Source organism: Narcine bancroftii, chromosome 2 (genome assembly GCF_036971445.1).
Source record: "Narcine bancroftii isolate sNarBan1 chromosome 2, sNarBan1.hap1, whole genome shotgun sequence".
Classification (NCBI taxonomy): Eukaryota; Metazoa; Chordata; class Chondrichthyes; order Torpediniformes; family Narcinidae; genus Narcine; species Narcine bancroftii.
Window position 1 is genome coordinate 160,571,897 of NC_091470.1, and position 6,160 is coordinate 160,578,056.

Consider the following 6,160-nt stretch of genomic DNA (forward strand, 5'->3'; position numbering starts at 1 on the left):
AATTAGGCAGCATGACTCATGGGCTGAAATGGACTGTTAGTGTGCTGTATGTCTAAATTTAAAATTAAATTTTACACCTGGTGCACCAGCACATGGTGACAGGATCAAGTTTAACCATAGTACTTGTACAGTTCAGGAGCCCACCAGCCCTCATTGCCATGGGTCACTAAATGAAGAATACCACATGGGTGTCAGAGGGTGTCTGGAACCCCCGGAATTATTCTCCAGCCTTCTCCAGAGAAGGGCAAGTAAGAGGAAGAAACAAAGCGAGTGATTGAGTAATTAAGCAGTCAGTTGCTTGAAATATTGTAAACTTTCTTGGGTCTAAAACTGTAAACTTCCCGATAGGACATGAATCAAACTATAGTTTCTTGGGGAGGAAAATCTGACTAATCCCACAAAATAGATTTGAGCCAAGAACACAAAAGGGCAGGAGAAACTCAGCAGGTCCTACAGCATCCAGAGGAAGCAAAGATATCTAACCAATGTTTCAGCAGGTCCTACAGCATCCAGAGGAAGCAAAGATATCTAACCAATGTTTCAGCAGGTCCTAAAGCATCCAGAGGAAGCAAAGATATCTAACCAATGTTTCAGCAGGTCCTACAGCATCCAGAGGAAGCAAAGATATCTAACCAATGTTTCAGCAGGTCCTAAAGCATCCAGAGGAAGCAAAGATATCTAACCAATGTTTTAGCAGGTCCTAAAGCATCCAGAGGAAGCAAAGATATCTAACCAATGTTTCAGCAGGTCCTACAGCATCCAGAGGAAGCAAAGATATCTAACCAATGTTTCAGCAGGTCCTACAGCATCCAGTGGAAGCAAAGATATCTAACCAACATTTCAGCAGGTCCTACAGCATCCAGAGGAAGCAAAGATATCTAACCAATGTTTCAGCAGGTCCGACAGCATCCAGAGGAAGCAAAGATATCTAACCAATGTTTCAGCAGGTCCTACAGCATCCAGAGGAAGCAAAGATATCTAACCAATGTTTCAGCAGGTCCTAAAGCATCCAGAGGAAGCAAAGATATCTAACCAATGTTTCAGCAGGTCCTACAGCATCCAGAGGAAGCAAAGATATCTAACCAATGTTTCAGCAGGTCCTAAAGCATCCAGAGGAAGCAAAGATATCTAACCAATGTTTTAGCAGGTCCTAAAGCATCCAGAGGAAGCAAAGATATCTAACCAATGTTTCAGCAGGTCCTACAGCATCCAGAGGAAGCAAAGATATCTAACCAATGTTTCAGCAGGTCCTACAGCATCCAGAGGAAGCAAAGATATCTAACCAATGTTTCAGCAGGTCCTAAAGCATCCAGAGGAAGCAAAGATATCTAACCAATGTTTCAGCAGGTCCTACAGCATCCAGAGGAAGCAAAGATATCTAACCAATGTTTCAGCAGGTCCTAAAGCATCCAGAGGAAGCAAAGATATCTAACCAATGTTTTAGCAGGTCCTAAAGCATCCAGAGGAAGCAAAGATATCTAACCAATGTTTCAGCAGGTCCTACAGCATCCAGAGGAAGCAAAGATATCTAACCAATGTTTCAGCAGGTCCTACAGCATCCAGTGGAAGCAAAGATATCTAACCAACATTTCAGCAGGTCCTACAGCATCCAGAGGAAGCAAAGATATCTAACCAATGTTTCAGCAGGTCCGACAGCATCCAGAGGAGGCAAAGATATCTAACCAATGTTTCAGCAGGTCCTAAAGCATCCAGAGGAAGCAAAGATATCTAACCAACATTTCAGCAGGTCCTACAGCATCCAGAGGAAGCAAAGATATCTAACCAATGTTTCAGCAGGTCCTACAGCATCCAGAGGAAACAAAGATATCTAACCAATGTTTCAGGCCTGAGTCCTTTTTTCAAAATTCTACCTTGGTGAAGCAATCAGGCTTGAAACGTTGGTCATGTATCTTTGCCTCCTCTGGCCACTGAGGGCCTGCTGGGTTCCTCCAGTGCTTCTATGTGCGTACAATCACTTGCTTGTTCTGCAGAATTGTGCCGGTCCGGTGGAAGAGTCCAGAACATCACTAAAACAGGGGTCAGAGTACCAACCATGAGATGAACTGCCCACAGAGAAGGAGGTGGGCTGGATGGATGGGGGGGGGAGGTGGGGGGAAGAGAAATTTGTTGCTGAAAACTCAAGTTAAAACAAACCACATTTATAAATGAGCTGGCTTTTGATATTGCCTTCTAATGACTTCTAATGACCTCACTGCTCATTGAAGCTCTAGAGAGTTAGAATTTCACTACCTAATCAATTTTTTTTTAGAAACTGATAGTACAGATTTTATCACCAATGTGTATATGTACAGATGGTAGTGTAGGATGATTGTGATTGGCTGAGAGTGTAGCCACGCCTACTGGCAGTTCTTAAAGGGTCGCTCCGAGCCAGACCAGGTCATTCTGGACTGGTCGACCTACATGTGATAGGCTCCAGTCTTTTAGTTAATAAAAGCCTTGGTTTGGATCAACAAGCCTTTGATTCTTTCGACGCACTCTACAGAAACTTTTGCCTCAAGGAGTTTATTGTTCTGCCATGGTAAACAAACACGGCCCACAAGCCCAAAATGGACTCTTTAAGTCTGTCATATTAGTGTAAACATTACTGGAAGCAGAAGATTTATTGTCGCGCCTCCTGGTATCTTCACCAGGACAGCGACTGCCTGATGTGAGCAGAGGTCACTCAGTCAAAGCTTCATTGTTGCTCTGTTGAGACCAGCAAACACTAAAGCAGGTTCCTTATTAAAATACAAATGCTCATAAAGGCAGAGGACAGGAGTTTCAATACAAATTGTGAACCAGGGCAGGCATCCCGTCTGACTTAGTCCAGTCTTGAACAAAGTGAAGCCTCATCTCTCTGCCAGGGAAAGACAATGCGACTTGTAACAATAGGAAGAGCACAAGATTAAATACCTGCCATTAGTTGGGAGATCACAAGCCAGCATCTGCTGAAAGCACCATCAAGGGGGTGATCCTGTTATTTTGTCCCGACAGAAAAAGGACACACAGCCCCATCCCATTCTGTGCACAAGAACCACCCCGCTCCTTCTCCCCCGGCTCATCAGGCAACACAGGAAGTTTAAACCACCTCCTTTGTTACTGTGCAGTCGATTTAACTCTTTCACCACCACCCTGACATCATGAAACTTGGCACTTGATTTGCTCAACCTCAATTTGGAAAATAATTCAGAGGACAGTCCCCAGCACAAATTTACAAGAAGGGGTAAAGTGATATTTCAGGCGATGGAAAGCGAACAGAGATTGGCCCAGACATTGATGGGCTGCAGACTTTAGAGCTTCCCTCTGCTTTATTCCCACAATCAATTTTCCCATTAAATAAACATTCCCTCCCCCCCCCCCCCCCCCCACCAACAGACATTTCTGGGTCAATTTAATCTGGGACTTTCCAGTGCAATCCTCATTTCAAAGGCACAACGATTGATGCTCTCCCTTGCATGCTGGTCCCAGGTGCAACCATAGTTGATAATTCTGGAAATCAATGAAGCTTTTACTGGGAATACTGGACTGGAACTCCATTGAAAGAGCCCCATTGTTTGTCAACAGCATCCTTTAGAATGTTCCATCATTCATAGAACAGAATCGAACCTGCCATGGAATCTGATTGTCCGATAACCCAATTGGCCCCAGTTTGAACCCACCCCATCTGTAATCACCAATTCCCCCTCCCCCCATCCCCACCCACATGCACGTGTGCGCGCACACACACAGGTTCATGAACTGGATGAGGTAGTGTTCCTCAGGCTTCACGCCTCAGACCATTGGTGCTCCATGGGTTCGCCACAGGAGATCTACGGAGGCATGAAGAGACATTACTGTGATAGACAGGCAATATGTAAAACAAGGGCGGAAATTTGACAACAAAAAATTCTCAAAAAACTTCCGCACCAAAAACCAAAGTCTTGTCAGTGGTTGCAGGAGGAGCAGGACTTGGAAGCTCAATGTTCTGATAGAAATGTGGGGGGGGGGGGCGGGTGGAGATGGTGGAAAGTGGCATTCCTTGTCAGGGAAAATATCACAGCTGTGCTCAGGCAAGTCAGAACAGACGGCTCATCAACTGAGGCTAGATGGGTGGAGCTGAAGACTGGGAAAGGTATTATAGACTGTCTAATATTCAATCAGAATTGGAGGAGCAGTTCTGTCAAGAGATAGCAGGAAGCTGCAGGAAACACAAGGTTGTGATAGTGGGAGATTTTCACTTTCCACATATTGACTGGGACTCCATACTGTAAAAGGGTTGGATGGCTTGGAGTTTATCAAATGTGTTCAAGAATATTTTCTAAACCAATATATAGAGGTACCCACTAAGGAGAATGCAATACTGGATCTTCTATTAGGGAACGAGACAGGACAGGAGACAGAAGTATGTGTAGGTTTAAAATTTTGGTCCAGTGATCATAATACCATTAGTTTCAAGTTAATTATGGAGAAGGATAGGTCTGGGCCTTGGGTTGAGATTCTAAATTAGAGAAAGGCCAATTTTGAGGAAATGAGAAAGGATCTGGAACGCGTGGATTGGGATGTTGTTTTTAGGGAAAGAAGCACAGGGTAAGTGGAAGACCTTCAAAGGTGAAAGTTTGAGAGTGCAAAGTTTGTATGTTCCTGTCAGGATGAAAGGCAAGGTTAGAAGGCATAGGGAACCTGTGGTGGTACACCACCGGCCTACTGCTGGGGGAAACCTCTGTGCAGGAGTGTAAGGGGACAGGACAAAACCTGGCCGACTGCCAATCAGTCGGCCTGAATGGATCAAGCCACACGCAGTTGGGTGTCAATCACCCTCTGGGATATAAGCCTGCGCTGGCCTCCCGAGGTCTCACACAGAGTTGCTGCAGCTCCAGGCAGCCTGGCTCTGTGGAAATCTTTGTGGATTAAAGCTGGTTGTACAGTCTTTATCTTTGTGTGTGTCTAATTCTGTCTAACAGCGCACCACAGAACCTTGGTTTTCAAGGATAGTGGGAATCTGATTTGGAAGAAGAGAGGTGCATAGCAGGTATAGGCAACGTGGAGCAAACGAGGTAGTTGAGGAGTATAAAAATGCAAGAAAAGCATCAAGAAATAAATCAGGAAGCTAAAAGACAAGGTTTCTTTGGCAGACAATGTGAAGGAAAATCCTAAGGGTTTCTACAGGTATGGAAAGGGATAGAAAGGGACAAAATTGGTCTTGAAGATCAGAATGGATGGCTTTGTTTGGAGCCAAAAGAGATGGGGGAGGTCTTGAATGTTTTTATTTTGTTCATCAGTATGCACTCAAGAAATGGGCACAGAGTTGTGTGAGGCAAGAAAATCAAACAGTGAGGTCATGGAACCTGTACAGATTAAAGAGGAAGGAGTGCTTGGTGTCTTAAAGCAAACAAGGGTGGATAAATCACCAGGGCCTGACAAGATAATCCCTCAGATCTTGAGGGAGGCTAGGACAGAAATTACAGGGGATCGGGCAGAAATATTTAAAATGTCCTTAGCCACGGGTATGCTGCTGAAGGTCCATCATTTAAAAAATGCTCCAGAATTATAGGCCGTTGTGTCTGACATCAGTCATAGGTAAACTATTGGAAGATATTCTAAGAGATCAGATATACAATAATTTGGATATCCAGGAAGTGATTAAATGCAGTCAACATGGCTTTGTATGAGGTAAGTTGTGCTTAGCCAATCTTGTAGTTTTGAGGTTACCAGGAAAATTGATGAAGGAAAGGCTGTGGATGTTTTCTACATGAACTTCAGTAAGGCCTTTGACAAGGTCCCACATGGGGGTTAGTCAGGAATGTTCAGACGCTAGGTATTCACGGTGAAATAGTGAACAGGATTCGACAATGGCTGGACAGGAGAAACCAGAGAGTAATGGCGGATGATTGGTTCTCAGACTGGAGGCTTGTGATGTACTTCAGGGATCGGTGCTGGGACCATTGTTGTTTGTCATCTTCAATGATCTGGATGATAATGTGGTAAATTGGGATTGAAGGTGCTGTGGACAGAAAAGAAGGATCTCAAAGCTTGCAGAGCAATCTGGAGCAGCTGGAAAAATAGGCTGAACAATGGCTAGTGGAATTGAATGTGGACAAGTGTGAAGTGTTGCATTTTTGGAAGGACAACCCAATAAAGCTCATACACGGTGAATGGATGGGCACTGAGGAGTGCAGTAGAA

General features: G+C 44.4%; 1 protein-coding gene across 1 annotated transcript in view; it reads right to left on the reverse strand.

Annotated features, from left to right (window-relative positions):
- The window catches only part of prdm2a (PR domain containing 2, with ZNF domain a), a 132,875-nt gene extending 129,818 nt beyond the window's left edge, over positions 1–3,057 (reverse strand). Inside the window, exon 1 of the mRNA XM_069918969.1 lies at positions 2,914–3,057. The gene's annotated coding sequence lies outside the window, so the exon portion shown is untranslated. The remainder of the gene's footprint in view (positions 1–2,913) is intronic.
- Between the last annotated feature and the right edge of the window lie 3,103 nt (positions 3,058–6,160).